This window comes from Schistocerca gregaria, chromosome 2 (assembly GCF_023897955.1).
Source record: "Schistocerca gregaria isolate iqSchGreg1 chromosome 2, iqSchGreg1.2, whole genome shotgun sequence".
NCBI lineage: Eukaryota > Metazoa > Arthropoda > Insecta > Orthoptera > Acrididae > Schistocerca > Schistocerca gregaria.
The window spans coordinates 463672687-463694058 of NC_064921.1; positions in this window are offsets into that span (position 1 = coordinate 463672687).

Sequence of the window (21372 nt, forward strand, 5' to 3'; positions counted from 1 at the left end):
AACATGTGAGACTACTAGAGCGTGAATATCTCTTCTGAATAGCACGTTGCATGGTATCCCAGATATGCTCAAAAATGTTCACGTCTGGGGAGTTTGGTGACCAGCGGAAGTGTTTAAACTCATAAGAGTGTTCCTGGAGTCACTATGTAGCAATTCCTGACGTGTGGGGTGTCGCATTGTCCTGCTGGAATTGTGGAAGCCCGTCGGAATGCACAACTGATATGAATGGCTGCAGGTGATCAGACAAGATGCTTACGTACGTGTCACCTGTCAGAGTCGTATCTAGACTTGCCAGGAGTGCCATATCACTCCAACTGCACACGCCCCACACTATTACAGACTATCCACCAGCTTGAACGAATCCCTGCTGACATGCAGGGTTCATGGATTCATGAGGTTGTCTCAGTGCAAGTACACGTCCATCCGCTCGAAACAATTTTAAACGAGATTCGTCCGACCAGGCAACATGTTTCACGTTATCAACAATCCAGTGGTGATGTTGACGGGCCCAGGCGAATCGTAAAGCTTTGTTGCACTTCTGTCACGTTGAACCATTGTCTTCAGTCGTCGTTGGTCCCGTCTTCCATGATCTTTTTCCGGCCGCAGCGATGTAAGAGATTTCATATTTAACTAGATTTCTGATATTCAAGGTACACTTGTGAAGTGGTCGTACGGGAAAGCCCCACTTCATCGCAACGTTGGAGATGCTGTGTTCCATCGCTCTTGCGCCGACTATATCACCACGTTCAAACTCACTTAAATCTTGAAAGTTCGTCGTTGTAGCAGCAGTAACCGATCTAACAACGGCGCCAGACACGTGTTGTCTTATAGAGGCGTTGCCTACCTCAGCGTCGTATTCTGTCTGCTTACATATCTCTATATTTGAATACGCATGTCTACACCAGTTTCTTTGGCGTTTCAGTGCACGTTTGATCTTTCAATAAGTTCTTGAACCACTAATACATATATCTAACAAAACTTTGCCTTTACACATTTACTGATACGCAACGATAGTACACTGAGATGTTAAGGGAATTTTTTGTTAAATATCCTGCCGACGAGACCATTACAGGCAGACTTCCAGCGGCATGAGACAAGGGAAGAATCAACCTTTGCCGCATTCGTATTCATAGATTTATGGTAACCATTATTATTACAAATACTGTATAAATATATCCTGCGAGTCACCGTAAAGTTAGTAGCGAAGGTCTCTTGCTACAAATATTGGCGATATCCTATTCCGTTCCATTCTCGTACTGAACAAGGGGAAAATGACTGTAAGCCGTAGCACACATATTAGCTTCCCCTTTTAATCTCTTGATTCTCACGCAAAATACAGCATCGTGGCGGGAGAGATGTCAAGCGACTTTCCTCCATTGCCATTTTTCTAAATTTAGATAAGTGTATTTCGCGACAAATAACGTTATTCTTCGCCCAAACTCTAACATTTAAATTCCCTGAAAATCTCTGTTACCTTTTCTTATGGACTACACTGACCTGTTACGATCACAGCAACGCAAATCTGAAACCAATGTCTACTCTCATACCATGCCAATAAGAACCACGAGCGCTCCAACAGAACACTAGACTGGATATCGTTAGCGCCTTGATTACGATTTCCGTATCGAATGCACTGCAGTTTCCCACAAAACCTCCATACTAATCTGTCCGTCAGTCCTCTTTTCTACCACTGATTTTGCGTGTTAACCCCATTCCATGTTACATCTCAATGTTACCATGAAGCATTTAAACCACTTGACGTGTTCCAGATGTTCAGCACTCTTCTAACACGAAGGTGATGGACTTTTTCCGCTATTATGGATAATATATTGCACTCGTCCATGATCAAAGAGAACTGCCACTCATTACCCTATATGAGAAATTTACGACCATGTGAATTTCCTTCCGATTCCCGAGCGAGGATAACCTCCTGTAAAAAACGGCATCGTCTGTGAACAATATGCTTACGGTTCAGTCTGTATAGATAAATAGTTGATGTTAATCCATTGGAGGTGCTACTACGCTTTCTTTGCTCACACTCGATTTACAGAGTGAGTTAGGAGGAAAGGTACATACCTCGAGGCGTGATAGTACTTGTGACTCGGAACAAAATATTTCATATTGACATATGCACTGTTACGAATGGTTTCCGAAATAGAACACGTTTCATACCACTTTTATAAGTTTCTTCTTGAATAACTCGAAAACCTCAGCCCCCCCCAACAAGAAAGTGTCTCTCTACACAATTAAACTAAATTAAAGTTGCTAGAAAAATGTCCTATTTATTTTATATCCAGGACTGACAGCTTGCGCGAAGAGATCGCTAGAATATTGAAAATCTCGCGCTACGAACGTGGGTTGTAACTTATGTACTTTAGTTTCCCGACTTGATAGACAACAAGCGTTCTGTATCAAAATATTCGTCCCAACTTCCTGTATACTACTGTGGTAAGTTGTAAACAATGACAGTGAACAATACGGAAAATAAATAGGAATGTAGATTAAAAGTGTTGTTTCGGAAAGTATTCGGAATAGGGCATATGACCACATCAAGGTTTTTGTTCAGAATCAGTAATGCTATCACCCATCAAAATATGTACATTTCCTCTTGACTCACTCTGTGTGTCTCGTTTCGGAATTTGAAACCCACCTCTTCGAATGCTAATCCACTGCCTTAACCTCAGTTTCCTTCAAGGTAAATACACTATAATGAAAACCTTAAGAATGAAAGTAACTATCGCATGACGTATCACTGCCAAATAGCCGCTTAATGTCAGGGAAGTATTACAGTGTAGTACAGGATTCTGAAAGATGGTTCAAATGGCTCTGAGCACTATGGGTCTCAACATCTGTGGTCATAAGTCCCCTAGAACTTAGAACTACTTAAACCTAACTAACCTAAGGACATCACACACATCCATGCCCGAGGCAGGATTCGAACCTGCGACCGCAGCAGTAGCGCGGTTCCTGACTGAGCGCCTAGAACCGCGAGACCACCGCGGCCGGCCCCACCTCTGAAAGAAATATGTAGTGAGAGGAACATGAATGAATCTTTACACTGAACTTAGAGCAATTCATGATGATCTATAGGACATTACGGAGGAGGGACATAGTTCTTAATAGGGTGTGGGATAATCACATACGAAAATGCAAGCTTTGCAACGTGCTTCCACGATAGCGAAAAGGCTGGGAAATAGTACTTGCGCTATGACTTTCCATCGCTCGATGGTCGTTGGTTTACGCAATATGTTTCCCCAGCGTATCCCTGACGTGTTCGACGGAAATAAGTGGAGGAAACAGGAAAATCATTCCGTTCGCCGAAGATCTGCTCGTTCCGAGCTCGACCAGCGCTATTAGATGATGTCTCGTTTTTACGTCGAATAACTTGAAGTCAGGGCCGAATGAACACCTGATAAGACGCATATGGGGAAGGACTGCAGTGTGAAATAACTTTCACCGGTGACTGCACCGCGTTCAAAGATTTGGAAGATAGTACGCACGCGCAACGTTTCTCTATCCTCACCATTCCACCTGTACCACGAAAACGATCATGTCCAAAACATTGTTGGGTATATAACGTGTTCCCATATCTCGCCATATGGAAGCATGGCCAGCACTGTCTAACATGATCGCTTTGGTGCTCCAGACGTTACGGTTCTGGGGGTAATGTTGCACGGGTTTACTGACGACCAAATCTTTCAGCGCGGTACACTTACCGGCCAGTTTTACTGTTGCACTGTATGCCTTCCCGACATTTATCTTTAATACGGTGAATTATAGGACCTGATTACATTTTTATGGAAGTTAGTGCGGGACGGCAACTAACAGCGCAGGTGGTCTAGCTGTTGGACCGAGAGGATATTCTGCGAATGGACAGGAGTGCCTCTTCCTCTGAACACTCTACTCCCTTCCATGGGGCACGTGTGGATGCTCTGGGCAGACGTACTACAGCCCCTCTAGGTGCATCAACGACCATCCAACAGATGTCATATGCGCTGATGGAGGAATAGGACTCCACACCAAAGAACTCCTTATCAGTGTTCTGGTATGTTAGCACATTGCACAGGATGCATTGGTGCCCGTGGTGTTCACAAATACATGTAAGAACAATGTAGGGCCTTTTGTACACTGCTGGCCATTAAAATTGCTACACCAAGAAGAAATGCAGATTATAAACGGGTATTCATTGGATGAATATATTATATGAGAACAGACATGTGATTACATTTTTACGCAATTTGGGTGCATAGATCAGTAGAAATCAGTACCCAGAAAAACCACCTCTGGCCGTAATGACGGCCTTGATACTGCTGGGCATTGAGTCAAGCAGAGCTTGGATGGCGTGTACAGGTACAGCTGCCCATGAAGCTTCAACATGACACCACAGTTTATCAAGAGTAGTGACTGGCGTATTGTGACGAGCCAGTTGCTCGACCACCATTGTCCAGACGTTTTCAGTTGGTGAGAGATCTGGAGAATGTGCTGGCCTGGGCAGCAGTCGAACATTTTCGGTATCCAGAAAGGCCCGTACAGCACCAGCAACATGCGGTCGTGCATTATCCTGCTGAAATTTAGGGTTTCGCAGGGATCGAATGAAGGGTAGAGCCACGGGTAGTAACACATCTGAAATGTAAAGTTCACTGTTCAAAGTGCCGTCAACACACCTTTATCAAAGTCGGAAACGTGATGGTACGCATTTCTCCTCCTTACACGAGGTATCACAAGAACGTTTAACCAGGCAATGCCGGTCAACTGCAGTTTGTGTATGAGAAATCGGTTGGAAACTTTCCCCGTTGTAGTAGCCGCCACCGGCGCGAACCTTGTGTGAATGCTCTGATAAGCTTGCATATCACAGCATCTTCTTACGGTCGGTTGAATTTCGCGTCTGTAGCACGTAATCTCCGTGGTGTAGCAATTTTAATGACCAGTAGTGTAGGATCAAGCTGAACATCATTCATCGTGGTGACTTCCCGTGTTTCTTTGAGTCAACCTCTGATCTATACTGTAGCAGTTGTTTGTGCGTATGGTGCCTGTTTCATTCAGCTGTGTTACTTGGTAGTGACACATCATGCGAAATTTCCTACCGTCAGTAAGTTTTTCTTACCAATGTACTAAATACTTAAGATTAAAAAAAGCATAAAATATCGCAGTTTTAGAGACGTAAATTTAAAGGCATAGAATGATCTGTTCGACTTGACGAAATAAAAAACATGTAGAACTCGAGATATGAGTCGTGGCAAGTAGACCAATTCCGTTCCCTTTCCACATTTCACAGCTCCGTCGCTGCGAGGAAGAAAAAAATAATAAGGCATTTCGGAGGCTTCGAAATAAATTATAAGCGGAAGCCGTGCGAAAGACCGCGGGATTACCTTATCCGAGCAAATTTGTGCCCTGTGCGCGGTAATAAAGCAGCGTTAGTGCAGGTTTTTACGGCCGGGGACGGGCGTTAGCCGACACGGCACCGCGGCCCGGCCCCGTAAAAGTTTTTATGAAGAGGACAAACGTGTGTACAGCCAGGGCCTGCGCGCTGTCGCTGCCGGCTTAATTCCGGGAGGATCCGTCTCAATTACGCCGGGTCACGTCCAGGTGGCCGGCGACTCCGAACGGCACGCTTTATGCCGCACTTAGGCTCGGAGGAGCGAGCCGAACGACCGGCCGAAGCGAAGACGGCCGGGCAGCCGCGTTGCGGTGGCAATCAGGGACGCCGGCAGCACTTGTGCCGGGAGGGGCGGCAGACTCCGTAGATTGCTCATCAAAAGAAGTCGCCCGATCTCTTGTCAATTGTGCCCTAGCCATTGTCATATAAGATGGAAGTTACCAAATGTTAAATTCTTCATATTGAAGGAGCTTCCACGTCTTTGATGTGATGCTAAAACAATTCCTCTTCAAAATTCAAAAATACGCGCAATCACATTTATCGCGGTTGATGGCTGTCCACGTCATTATTAGTTTCTCCTGCAAGCTACAGTTTGCAGAGTGTTGACTCAGTTAGCCCTCCGTTATTTCAAATGATTAAAATCTGTTACTGTTGTAAAATTATTTATTCTCAAACCGGAAAGCACTACTCAGTTTCAAGACACATGTACCATCTTCAGGATCACATTAAAATGTGAGTCCACAAAGATGGACATAGGTTATATTTGTTAAAATAGTGCCTCCATGATACATGACATGCAAGGGAATATCATCTTCAATTCTAGGTCATATTTTGACCTATCTTAACCTTAGTTATGCGTATTTTGTGGACTCACGTTTTAGTATCCACCTGAAAATGAGACGTATTCCCTGAAATCGGGTAGTGCTTTCGCTTTAGAAATAAATAATTTTTACGACTGTAGTCCATTTTATGATTTACAATGAATATTAATTTGCTGGCTACCTTTTCCACGTCCGCTTTTTACTTCATGTAGCTCTAATTGTTTTCTTAAACATGATTTTCTGTTAGCATGGGCTGCGTAACCACCAGATAACTACACATCCTTCATTCTCCTAAGATATGTGATTTCCGTGTTCATGGCAGGGATTAATGCTTACTCCTACGACAACTTTTCCGTATTACATTATGCATCCAGCTCCTCAAGGAATCTGTCAGTGCATAATGCAATATTAAAATTTTCGAAGCAAGTGGGTTCACTAGATGATGGTTATTTACTCCATAATGCAGCATTGTGTAGTGATGTGTTATGTGAAAATAAAAATCACCTTCTACCTGTACACTTACATTAAGACCCTACATTGCACACATATTTTGCTCCGTAGTAATTAGTTATTAATGAAAACTACAATGGCAGATCAACACACTGCGTAACAATAATAGAGGGTGTAACAGTTCAGAGTAGTTTGAAAGATGTTATACTCTAACGAAATTTAAAGACTTTTTACGTGTTTTTTTCATAATTCGGAATTATAAGACAGTTTGAATATGAGGGATTCCATAGTATTGAGCATACACTGCCTGGACTTCAGACGTTCATGTGAGTTTTAAGGCAGATTAATGATATCACACTGGACCAAATTTCATCATAATTCTCCCAACTCTACCACGGACGTGTCACATGATCGAGAGGTCGTCAAACCCCGTCTTACAGACATTTCACCCTTTCATTTGAATCCTCCACGATGGATGACAGAATACGCCCAGCGTGGCTATAAGGGGGGCCAATGAAATCAGTCCTTCCCTTGAGGTGTTGTTTGCCACACATTTTGAGACCGAAAATGACAGTTCACAGTGCGATGAAGAGTAGGACGATATTCTTGACAATCTTTGACACAGCTGACACCTCACGGACGTTTCAACCCCTCTCTATGGACATCGCTGGGCTACAAACACTCTAAACAGAGATTCCACCAACCTTCTGTTGTACAGGGATCGTTCAAAACCATTTGATGAAATTTGAAAGCAATTGGAACTGACAACCCCTTAACATCTCTCCTATCCCACATACCCTCAAATAAGTGCCTAGGTGTCTCGGCACAGGTTTTCTATCCAGAAATGCATTTTAAAGTGTTCTATAAACTTGAGCGGGTGACATCGAAGGTGCTGTAAAACTTGGGGTCTTACAGAGCATCTTTAACGTTTCACTCAATTATGTGTTGAAACTTACTCTTTAATTATTTTTTTATCAAATACTGACATACAGAATTTTCCCTGACAAAGACAACTCAAATTTAACCTATTCATTTATTACACACATTACAACGCAATCTGACTACTACAGATGACAATATGACTACCAATAATTAACACAAAAGAATGGCCCAGAATTGCAAAAAATCCTAACAGTAATCCAAGTAAAAAGAAAATGAAACTAAAGAAATATGAGACTACCTCCAACTCTGTTAATTGCCTAAACTCATTTCAGTCACGAATTCCGATAGTGGAAACCCCATTCTTTTTCGTAAGTCACTTATCTCACAGAAAATCTTCATCACTCGAACTACAACAATTACAGCAAGCAGTTACAGCAGCCAGCTAAATAAAAAGATTCTAATTACTACTAGGAGGCATATGGTTAACAAAAAGAAAGATTTTGTTGAGAAGCAAACAATGTATTTAAAAAATTTTACCTTATTCATATGATAGCCAGTTCCAAAAATTAAATAGTTGTCAATAAGTCCACTGCCAAAACATTACCAATCAAAAATACGTCATCATACATTTCCTTCGTATTTTCTTCTAAACACATCATTTCATCTCACTTTACAATGCATGTCCTACCAACAAAGAGCCTCCACTAAGAATATCGTGTCCATACACTTCCCTATCCACTCGCTAACTACTAGGCCGTCCAACCACAGAATCTCTTTCCAAGGGCCCAGAGCGCTGTCAGCGATATTAACACAGTCTATTGCGCTGCCAACATACAAATAGGTTACTTACAGTGTTGTTGCCGCACATCCCCTGATCACGTCACAGGAGGGTGTGAAACAGGAGTGCTGAATGAGCATAAGCAAGTTTTGTTGCTTCGGATTGCGCCCAAATCTTGTCGGGCCGTTTTGAACGGTCCAAAGTGGTTCAGTACTACACACCAAAGCAAGAAGCACGGTCGCATGCACCCCAAAGGAGTACAATGACATTCAGTAGAGTTGCTGGCCCAGTATTTCCTTAGCGTCCGTAGTCTGTCAACAGCGTCAAAGTTTGTCAATAGTCTTCCCCTTTTCACACAGCGAGCTGTCGATTCCGATCGTGCGAAATTTGCTTGAGTTGACGCGTCAAGGGAAGGAGTGGTTTCGTTTCGCCAGTCAAGCCAATCACCGGCGCTCTTCCGTGCCGATTCTGAGTGTCAGTATGTCTGCAATGTTTTTCTCGGCCTGCTGTAAGAAAACCGCGTGAAGCAAACGCTGTAACTCGAAATTCTGTCCTCCATTGTGGAGGCGTCAAAAGAAATATGGGTAAGAAAGATTACTACGGCTTCACGTTCTTGGTGGCGTTGGGAACAGTAATGATGAAATTTAGTGCCAATATTTTATTACTAACCCACCATACACCTGACATGAACTTCTGAGGTTTGAACATTTTCCGCATCTGTTGCCATCTCGCTGTTCTAAGCGTCGGAGAGCAGGAGGGTGACGTTCGTAGAGCGCCAGCCGTTTGCACCACCATTACAGAGGGAGGTTGTAGGCACATTTCAGCCCAATTTTAAACTTCTGTGTCGCAATGCCAAAGAATGACTCCGTTTCGTAAAAGGTTGCGGTGTACAGTGTAGATTCATCTGATTTCATAAGATCATGATTGAACAATAACGTACGCATTGAAACTACACGTTTACCACAGTAGAAGTTGCAAGTTGCCGGTGCGTTGGGTTGCCGGTATAAAGTGTCCGTCCTTAGGGCAGCCAGGTCTCTCGTAGACTTCTTCGTTCACTAACCAGTGACCATCGAGTCGAGATGTCGGCAGCACCGTGAAGTTTTTCAGCAGGACACAGCACCCTCGCACTTTCGCCTGCATGTAAGGGCAATTCTTAACAATGACCTACCTAAATAAGACTCTGCTGTGTGGAGCGTTTCGATCACACATTGCACCACTGTCCACCAAGGGCACCTGATCTCTCAATATGTTACTTTGTGGAGGAATGTGAAAAGCTTCGTCTATTTAAGTAACTCCGGAAACGATCAGGACGAGAGTATATGTCATAAATGAGGACGTCTGAGGGTACCAAGACCAATTTCAGTTACATAAAGAAAACCACAGTCTGGGACACTTCATACGTTTATTCGATTTACCGATTTCAACTCTTACGATTAGTCATCTTCTTAACCAAATCGAATTACTGTGTACACTATATCATTGCAAGACTTGGAGACTTGGCTTGATGAAGACTGCGTTTCGAAGAAATTACACTTTGATTCAAAGCAGATACCTTCAGGCAAGGGTCAAAATTGGTAATCCGGAAAAACGTAAAAATTAACAAAGAAGGGGTTTTTCTTTATTTGCCAAATACTATGACAGATAAATGAAACATTGGATTATAAACGTGTAATTGAAAAATGTAGTCCATGATGAAACCTCCTGGCAGATTAAAACTGTATGCCCGAACTTTGCCTTTCGCGGGGAAGTGCTCTACCATCTAAGCTACCCAAGCACGACTCCCGCCCCGTCCTCACAGCTTTACTTCTGTCAGTATCTCGTCTCCTACCTTCCAGACTTCAGAGAAGCTCTCCAGCGAACCTTGCAGAACTAGCACTCCTGGAAGAAAGGATATTGCGCATACACGGCTCAGCCACAGCCTGGGGTATGTTTCCATAATGAGATTTTCACTGTGCAGCGGAGTGTGCGTTGATATGAAACTTCGTGGCAGATTAAACTGTGTGGCGCACCGAGACTCGAACTCGGGACCTTTGCCTTTCGCGGGGAAGTGCTCTACCATCTAAGCTACCGAAGCACGACTCCCGCCCCGTCCTGACAGCTTTACTTCTGTCAGTATCTCGTCTCCTACCTTCAAGACTTCAGAGAAGCTCTCCAGCGAACCTTGCAGAACTAGCACTCCTGGAAGAAAGGATATTGCGGATACACGGCTGAGCCACAGCCTCGGGTATGTTTCCATAATGAGATTTTCACTCTGCAGCGGAGTGTGCGTTGATATGAAACTTCGTGGCAGATTAAACTGTGTGGCGCACCGAGACTCGAACTCGGGACCTTTGCCTTTCGCGGGGAAGTGCTCTACCATCTAAGCTACCCAAGCACGACTCCCGCCCCGTCCTGACAGCTTTACTTCTGTCAGTATCTCGTCTGCTACCTTCCAGACTTCACAGAAGCTCTCCAGCGAACCTTGCAGAACTAGCACTCCTGGAAGAAAGGATATTGCGGATACACGGCTGAGCCACAGCCTGGGGTATGTTTCCATAATGAGATTTTCACTGTGCAGCGGAGTGTGCGTTGATATGAAACTTCGTGGCAGATTAAACTGTGTGGCGCACCGAGATTCGAACTCGGGACCTTTGCCTTTCGCGGGCAAGTGCTCTACCATCTAAGCTACCCAAGCACGACTCCCGCCCCGTCCTGACAGCTTTACTTCTGTCAGTATCTCGTCTGCTACCTTCCAGACTTCACAGAAGCTCTCCCGCGAACCTTGCAGAACCAGCACTCCTGCGTGGCACACGCAGCAACGGGATGCGTCAGTGCCCCGTCTCAGCGTCCATCCCGGCTACAGGTGCCTGACGTCGGCATGCCAGGGTCCTCGGCTCAAACCCCGGTAATGGTCTTTGGGGAAGCAGCGTCCCACGATGACGGTGACAGTGTGTTGTAGCAAAGCACCGCACGCGATAACTCCCGTGACAGGTGGCTGCCTGCTGCCTGCTGACGACGTTCGGCGATAGTGACAGTGATGACTGCCTTAGTGGCTCCACTCTGGCGCCTCCTAGGTGACAGTTGCATTACAGCATCTACTACAACGTTGTCTCCGATGAAAGTGAAGACTCTGAGCTAGTGTCAGCGCTGAGTGACGCAGGACATTAATTAATTTTAATTAATTTTAATACATTCCACCTCGCGTTTCCCAAGAACAAAATGCAGGCCTTATATTTGTACACTTTTGTCTGATTATCTTATTCGTTTTGTTGAGGCTTAAGCTCCTGCTTGCTCTGAATTACTTGATTTAACGTTTGTACTTAAACGTTTCCATATACTCATACCATATATCCATTAGGATTTCTTTATCATTATCAACGTGATAGATAAATAGTACAATTCTCAAGGCTGTCAATTCAACTAAGTACCTGGGTGTTAAAATTACGAACAACTTCAGTTGGAAGGACCACATAGATAATATTGTCGGGAAGGCGAGCCAAAGGTTGCGTTTTATTGACAGGACACTTAGAAGATGCAACAAGTCCACTAAAGAGACAGCCTACACTACACTCGTTCGTCCTCTGTTAGAATATTGCTGCGCGGTGTGGGATCCTTACCAGGTGGGATTGACGGAGGACATCGAAAGGGTGCAAAAAAGGGCAGCTCGTTTTGTATTATCGCGTTATAGGGGAGAGAGTGTGGCAGATATGATACACGAGTTGGGATGGAAGTCATTACAGCGTAGACGTTTTTCGTCGCGGCGAGACCTTTTTACGAAATTTCAGTCACCAACTTTCTCTCCCGAATGCGAAAATATTTTGTTGAGCCCAACCTACATAGGTAGGAATGATCATTAAAATAAAATAAGAGAAATCAGAGCACGAACAGAAAGATTTAGGTGTTCGTTTTTCCCGCTCGCTGTTCGGGAGTGGAATAGTAGAGAGATAGTATGATTGTGGTTCGATGAACCCTCTGCCAAGCACTTAAATGTGAATTGCAGAGTAGTCATGTAGATGTAGTCATGTAGATAGTTATGCTTAGCAACTCAGTGACTAATTCATTTCTTATATTAGGTTTTATCAATTTTAATTAAAGTTGATGGCGACCCAGCAAAATTTCGTGGCACACGAAACTTACAGCAGACTGCATACTACAACACTAACTGCCTCCACTTTCTGTATACAAATCACTTTTCAGGTTACCTTTCACCCATTAATAACCACTTACAGTTTGCCAATTGCGAAAATATCTCTGGAGTCAAAAAATTTTGAGATGAACTGCTTCTTTATACGTTTTGCGACTGGTGGAAGAAACGCAGTTGTACACAACTGGTTACCTGTTAATAACTGCTTTTAGTAACATATACCTCTAATACACAATTGGGCGCCAGGTCCTGGTTCCCAGTTGGCGCTGAGGAAATTTATGGCCTATCTTTCTCTTCGTTCTGAGTCACTGTAAATCTAATCGTGCGCGAAAACCATTTTTACAACGGGTAGTACGTAGTTCACAGCCGATCTGCCTCCCATATGCACGACGATTTCTTCAAGACCTTTAATTAGAAACTCCTACCCAAATCATGACTTATATGTAAAAATGTATGAATATCATACACCTTCGAAAAAACATGTTAAGTTCAAATTGTAGGAGTCCTAATGCATCCGATAACGTCATTGGTAGAGGATGATATGACTGTCGATTGGGAACAATTGATTCGTCAGGGCCAGAACGTCGGGCTAGTTATGGACTGTAGTGTTGTTTTTCCAACTCATTTAACTTGTATACAGATTTGTTAGTCTATTTCTGCGTTCGTTCCATGAAACAGAAGTCCTGCCTGAGTCGTCCTTGACGTCGCTACAGCCACTCAACGACGGCACGTACCTGTGCGCTACAGTTTCATCCACTAATGTTCGATGGGTGAATATGACCTCTGCGTTTTCACCGGAGAACTGTGTGACAGCGAGCAACCTGTTTGGCGATCTGTAGCACGTCTTCGTTTCTACAACAGCGGGGATAGCCTCCGAACAAAAGACGGCTCCCTCCACGGCAGCGAACTCCTTCGCTGCGCCTCCCCAGCTGTGTGGCGCGGCGTGAAATTATTTGCGTAGCGTTGTTCGCAGGCGTGTAGGCCTCTGGCGCGAGGCGGGGACTTCTGATTTTCCCCGCCGTCGCACCTCGCCGTTGCCCGGGAAGACGAGGGGGCGGCCGGCCCATTGTCGCCGCGGCGGCGGAAGGCGCACAATATATCACGGCTCGGTGCGCAGGCGAGTTTCTTTGCATAAGAGGCGGCCGGGCCGTCCCCTGCGAGGTGAGCTGCGACCATTTATTCTGCGATAAAGAAGCCGGCGAGGAAATGTCGGGCTGTTCGCAGGCCGGTATCTGCCTGCCCCCAGATCAGCCGCGCCCGGGGTCACCGCTATACACACACCCTCTTATCACTCACGCCTTCAAAAGGCCTCACCTAGCGGCGTCTGGGTACCTCCATCGCTTTGCCCCAAAACATAAATAAATTCCTTTTAATATGCGTTAGAGAGAAATAGTACTACAGTATTCTCCCGTTAGGTGGCTGATAACACATAAATGGCCTACACAAGTGTAGAAGGGCGTCGTCAGGTGTTTGCAGTGCCGTGAATAATCCATTAACATTTTGCTTGCCATCATAGAAATTCTGTTTCTTCACACGATGTTTCAGTCGCCTACTGAAGTTACAATAAACCTTCATTCGTTTCGAACTCACGGACAACTCCTCGGCACGTGCGGATACAGATGCAAAAACATCAGAGATGTCGTTCGGCGGAAAAGAGCCATGCGTAGCCATTATTTCTTGATCCATGCTGTAATATCTATATATCTCTTGAGTTGTGAGTTTATGAAAGAAAACAGGGTTATCCATGCTTTTTCCTGGCGAGAATCGCTGTCACTATTAGCTATATCAATCACCAAACAAATTTCTAACGCTTGCTTCACCACCCACGCTAGAATTTCGCCACTGTCATGCCGCAAAGAATGACTAATCCCGATCCAGTGCTTCGCAGTAGCCGATTTATTGGGCTCTAAGTTCGTTCAGTGTCCCCTGCTACTTTCATCGATCGCCCGATGTAAAGGTTGATTATGATGAAACTTTCCCAGTTTGAGCCAGTGTAGATATAAAACTATTTACCGTGGGACTACTCAACATCATAAGAATGATGTTCAGACTGTACTGCTGCAGAATTTGCGTTGTTGGTAGTGTAGTGTCGTGACTTGCCGTTAAGAGCTGGTACTTGTTCGGTGAAGTGTGACAAGCGTCAGTGTGCATTACAATTGCAGACTGTCAATACGTGTCTGGACAAGATGAGAAGACCTCTATTCGTAAATCTGTTTTATCAAAACAACAATAATAGCGCTGCTGCTCTTTGTTCCGATGAACTGTCGGATTGGGAAATGCTTCTGGGAGATGCCGACGGCCTTGTATTAATACTAGTTTACCAATTAGAGCTTGGCTCCCCAGAATGTCTGATTTTCTCATTACCACCAGGGAAGCTTCTCCAAATTGTTGCTACTAGGTGTCCACTGTACATGCTCATTCGAGCATATTTTCGTCCTGTTCTGTCTACTCTAGAATAATAAACACTTCTGGTAATCCATAGTGCATTTCGACTCATAGTTCTCCCATAGAATTCGCTTCACATCTGCCCGGATTGTGGTCAAATCAAGTGCGAATAACGTACTCCGTGCGGCTCCCCAAATCCTAGTTTTTCTAATTTTAGTGGTGCACTGTGAATACGGCCTGGAGTAAATATAAAATGCTAAGTTACGAATTCCCTAAGATCATCTTCATTTCCCTCAAAAGCTTTCGGAATTAACTTGAATGCGTCAGATAAAGCTATTTATTGGGCGGGGTACTCAATATCTTTCAGATTCAGGTTAAGGACTATTCGTCCTTCCTCGCAGCCACGGACTTCTTTCCATGAAAGGCAGTTTTTCACTCAGCGTGTTTGTTGATTAGGTAAAACCTGCTGTGTCAGCGCCTCTTGGAGGAAAAGGTTGGAATGCTCGAGTTGCTGATACGGGTATCGTCTGCGCCGACCTCGCCTAATATAATTATTTCCAACGACGCCTTCAGTGTTTACTGGCGACGAGATGTTGATAGCGCTCTAGTTGTTCTGCGGCGCGGGGCAGCTGACGGATTGAAGACCTCTTAAGCTTGCTAATTCCTCTAAGAGAAAAACCTATCTTTCGTATTCAGAGACATCTTACTTCTGAGATACGGTACTCAGCCAGGAATCGAAGCCTCGTCCCTACATCTGACACCAGCCAGAGATCGCAAAATACTTATGTGAAAACCTCAGTCGAAGAGGAGGCGATGTGGGTTTTTAGGTTCACTCTTTGGCACCAGAGCGGCTTCATGTAAGGGAATAAGTCGGCGATAGGGTCTATAGTTGCAAACAGAGAGTCTCGTGTACCAGGCTAGGGAAGTAGAAATGAAGAAACGAGCTTCTGGGGTGATACCCGGGTCTAATGTTATGGCTCCTTCCCGAGTTGACATGAACATGTCGAAGAGCGTAGACATTGGGCCATTGTTTTCGATGAGCCTAGGGCGCAGATGAGGCCTACAGGATACTTTAATTACTAGAACAAGCAGCCTGCCTGCCCTATCTGACTCGAATTATGATAAGGTCCAGTTTCTTATTGCTCAGATCGAACCCTCAAGTTCCGTTATACTGTAAGTGACAATCAGTCATAGGTACAAGAAAGCCATGAAAGACTAACTACGCACAGTACGCACAGACAAGAATCCAAGTCCTTCTTCGTGTACAAGCTTACTTGAATAGATTCTTTCATTCACATAATTTTCTTCTTTCGGGTGATAGACACCCGAGGCCCGTCTGCACAAGGAACTGTTGAACTGGTGATTCGTTCCTGTTCTTCCATTGATAGCCTCTTGACAGTTTCGCATTATTACCAGCAATTTTCAATCAGCTGGCTTGAAATCTGTGGTTTCTTACTGCCCGCGACCTCATATTGGTCTAGCGAAAGCGTCGAGCACTGTACCTCTCCATATAGTTTTCCAGGTTCTACTTGTTAAAATTCTTACCATGATGACTTATTATTATTATTATTATTATTGTCGGCAATCCCTTCACGATTCAGTCATTATGTCCTCTACCGTGGCAACGAAGCATTTCCGGACACATGTAAGTAGGAACTTTGGTGATTGAAACAGCGTTCACTTCTGTAGTCTGCTCGTAAAAGATTGCTCTAATTGTTCGTGTTTCACTTCTTGGCTACCACACTTCCATTATCACGTCAATCGCAGGTACTCTATTAAGTGGTGACGATTTTCAAACTTCGAGCGTCGTTTGCTTCGCACGTTCCGGCGTGCGAGAGTGTCTAAATTGGTCGGCCCCGGGCGCTAATTTTACTTTGCAAGGCATTATCTGAGTTTGTACTTAGTTTCGTGTGCGGATGGTTGTGTAAAGATCGTGCTGTAGAGTGTATCTGATATTGCAATTTATTATTATATTTCGAATTTTTCACGTCAATACTCTCACTCAATGTGTAAGTACAATCCGTTCTGGCCTATGAGCCGGATCGTCGCTTCACCAAAGTTTGTTTGTTCGTGTGCAACGTGATGTACCGGCACCTTTTCACTGTTCAGCGACTCATGGTAACCACTCGGCAATGCGGAAGAGAAATCGCCTGTTGACTGATGGCCACCGTCAATGGGCGTAAGCTCCAACTAAACGATATCTCAGCTAACAATAGTGTGACACTTTCCCTCATTTCTCGGATTTTGCACCGACACTGAAATTTACATCTTCTCATGACCGCCATGCAGAGATACCGGTCTGACAGCCGACTTGAGCGCATACGTATATTTTCCATTTACTCAATATAATGAGCTAACTTTTAACTCTTTTACTGAAAAAGCTCCCTTCAGATGTTAGCATCCTTTCTTGTCCTAGGCTGGTCTCCTATCCACCTGCACACATTTGAAGTGTTAAATAGTGCAACGAAAGCCTATGTGGTGTTTCCAAATCAACTACATGTAGCCCAGTTCTGCTGAAAACGGTACACGACTTGCCACAGTGCCAAGAATGGCCCGGTTTGAAGTAGCCTCTATACACGTAACACAAGTCTCCACACACACGGTGCGGAAACGCTAATCCGTGCTGTCCCATTAACTACCACAGAATTTGGTGCTCAATGTGTTATAATAAACTCGAAGACATAAGAAAGACACGACGCACTACGAAGGAATTATTCAAAAGGGACGGAAATAGGTAGATGTGATGTACATCTACAGAGAAACAAACGATTATATTGTAAGAAAATAGGATGATTTATTCAAGAGAAAGAGCTTCACACACTGGTCTTGTCAGTGTGGCACTAATGTAAGCAGTTACTCGGCTTGGCATTGAGTGATAAGGTTTTGGATGTCCTCCTGAGGGATATCGTGCCAAATCATATTGCATTGGGCGTTAAATCGTCAAAAACCCGTGATGCTCCAGAAATTCTCAGCTGGGGCGATATCCAGGATCCCGCCGGCAGGGTTTTGCAAGCGCGAGGACAAGCAATAGAAACTCTCACCGTGTTCAGGTGGACATTATATTGCTCATATGTTGGCCCAGGAGGGCTTGTTATGAAAGGCAACAAAACGAGGAGTAGAATATCGTCGATGTACCAGTCGATGTAAGTGTGCCGCGGATGACAACCAAAGGGATCCTGCTATGAATAGAAGTGGCACCCAAGATCATCATTCCTGGTTGTCGGACGGTATGGCAGGCAGCAGTCGGGCTGGTATTCCACCACTGTCGAGTGTGTGTCCATACACGTCTTCGCTGATCATCGGAGCTCAGTTCGCTGCGGAACTCATCACTGAAGACAATTCTCCTATAGTCAATGATATTCCAGGCCGAAGACCGGTCTGGAGGCGCCCGGATAGCGGTGTGATACCAACCTGACTCTCGCACGCCAAATGGCCTGACAGCCTGGAGTAATGCTCTGGGGTGCCACTTTATTTTATAGCAGAACTCCTTCGGTTGATACCCGCGGCAGACTTAGGGCACAGCAGTACGTCGACTATATTCTACGCCTTGATTTGTTACCCTTCATAACAAGCCCTCCTGAGCTTACTGTTCAACAAGGTAATGACCGTCCGCACACAGCGACAGTTTCTACTGCTTGTCTTCGTGTTTGCCAAACCCAGCCTTGGCCAGAAAGTTCGCCAGATTTCTCCTCAATTCAGAACATGTGGAACATTGTGGGGATAGTATTTGGCACGATATCCAGCAACTGCATCAAACAATTCCAAGCAGAATAACTGCTTGCATAAAGGCCAAAGGTTGACCACCACGTTTTTTATTTGCCCAATTTGTGAAGCTCTTTCTCTTGAATAAATTATTGAATATTGCGATTTTTTTTGTGTACATTTACATCGCATCTACCGGTTCCCATCCTATTCAGATAATTCCCTCATGGTGCATCGTTCTATTTCCTAATGTGTAATTACGAGGGTTTAACGGATGCCAAGTGCAATGATTATGATAGCTATTCAGCAATCGAAGTATTACACAAGGAATGATAAGTGGAATGATACGGCATTTACCAATATTCACTGTCTATTAGAAGTTCCATGAAAATTGCGAACTGTAACCGTCATATACTGCACAGTGGAATGCTGAATGTAACATTTGCCACGAAAAGATAAGCCAAGTGAAACGTTTTAAGTGGATTTTTAAATGCCGCATCTACACTCATTAAATTTAATTTCCTCCAGTCTTCTCAGAAAGCTTGTAGTCATCATCCCAATTGAATCTTCTCAGCACCCCGCGGGCGATAACGTGCATGCAGCGAGCAGCGCATAACAAAGTGGCAAATGAGATTTTCTAATGTACTATAATGAAAACAGCGAGATGTTAAGATCCCAACTAATTTTGTTTCATTTATCCGATTGTAAAACCAGTAGAGCCTGTCTGTCATTAAGGTTCACAGATGCCAGGTGCTAATCTTTATTTCCTGAGCACCGTAAGAAGTAAAAAAAAAAAAAAAAAATTCTTCACACTATACGAGAATCTACATGAGGTCGCCCATATATGATAAGATCTTCTCGGGTTGACAGCCAAGTCAATGCGCCGTTCTCCGGCAGTGTTTCAGCAAGTTTCTTACTTGTTATCTTGATACGACGCAACTTTTAACGAAATTTTCTTTATTTATGCGAAATAAAATGTTGCCACTCAGAAACGGATCGTAGACTACTAAGATTAACATATCACGTACATCATCCGAGGCAATATATAATAAATCGTACGCTTTTACGTGAGAACTCAGTTCACACGCGGATTCTCCTTCATGGAACCCGATCGTAGCCTAATAGTTAGCTATATTAAAAGTTTGGCCCCCGCAGTCTCAGTGCGTAGTTGTGATTGGTGCATCTTATCAACCGACGGCTATCACTACAGGATCAAATTTCTAATTAGTCTTTGTAAGTAACGTCATCAGTACTTAAGGAGGCGTAAATTAACATTTAAACAGTACGTATAGATAATGAAAGATACGCTTCTTCGCTCCCATCCTTAGAGATGAATCGCCACTTGTTCTCTGTTTCCACCGTGCTATTATCCCACTGATCTCCTGCTCTACCACCACGTGGTGCGTTGTAGGATGGGTACAACTAATGATCCTACGTTATTGCTACCTTCCAGCGACGAAATTCTTTCTATACTCTACGTTAAAACGTAACTACAAAATGTAATAAAATATAAGCAAAGATATGGCATGAACAGCGCTACTGGTTTAACGCCTGAGCCAAACTTATCCTTATCGTTGGTATATGATGAAAATCCATTTCGAATTCTATCCCAAATACGCAGAAAAACGCTGGACAGACCAGATCGCCCTTGAATGGCTTCGCAGCTAAACATGCTCCTTCCAACCTTGCCAATACCTTCCAGAGGTGCTCCAGGTATTGGGAGAAGACTTTGATGTATACGACCACGTTATCTAAATACTTATATACGAACTAGAATTTTATGTCACCAAAGAAGGAATCCTACAGACGCGAAAGAAGTGCAGCTCCTGTAGATAAGCAAAAGGGGCACGGTTGTATTCGCACAAATTCCAGTACGTAGTAAAAGCCGTAAAAGCCGTAACAGCCTTAGAAGCCTTAGAAGCCTGCGTCAGGGTCATCTGATAACAGGCTTGGTTGAGGTCCAGGGACGTGAAGTACCCCACACAGGCAAACCAAGTAAAACAGTGGTGAAGGTCTCGCAAAGAAACAAATTCTCACATCACATTCTTTTCTAACAAACGGAAACACACCTCAGGTCAAACCCCTGATCCATTACTTTCCTAAACTGAAAATATTGGAGATGTATAGGACGGCGTAGACGGCCGGATAACCCCATTCGCCCAACAACTTTTCAATCTCAACACGCAACGTCATGTCTTTCTGGGTAAGGGGGGGGGGGGGGAGGGGGCAAACGCTACGGGATGACTGACTAACAGGAATATCATGATATCATGACTAAGTCGAATACGGTGTTCCACATTATTGGTCATCCCAACTCTATTAATCCTAATGGGAAGAAATCGTTTTAACCACTGAGCAGTATAGTTGTTATACCCACTTGTTCTGAGGAGCTTCAAATTGTCTCTACTGTCTAGAAATTACTTGCTCATGGTGTGTCACTTAGTTATGCGTTCATCTGTGTGGTGAATCGTCCTTGTTATCACGTGCATAGAAACTTAATGGCGATGTGTGCGTGCCATAGAATTCAACTGTGATTTGATTGTGGCTGTTATGGATCGGCGTTTGTGTGGAGGTCCTTGTTGGGCTGTCCGTTGTCCTACGCCGGCAGGTCCATTGAGTGGGTGTGGTCCCGTTGGTTGTACCGGACGGTGCGGGCCTCGTCTACGCAGGTTGGCCGTTGAATGAACGTTTGTGAACGCACCGTTAAGCGCAGCCTTAGTTAGTTACTTTGTCCACTTGTATTGATTTCATATTGTAGTCGTAAGGATTTGCTTGAGTATTAACTGCTGTAGTTTCTGTAATATTGTTGTTTTGATGTTAGGCGTGTGCCCGATTTTATTTTCTTTACTTTTAT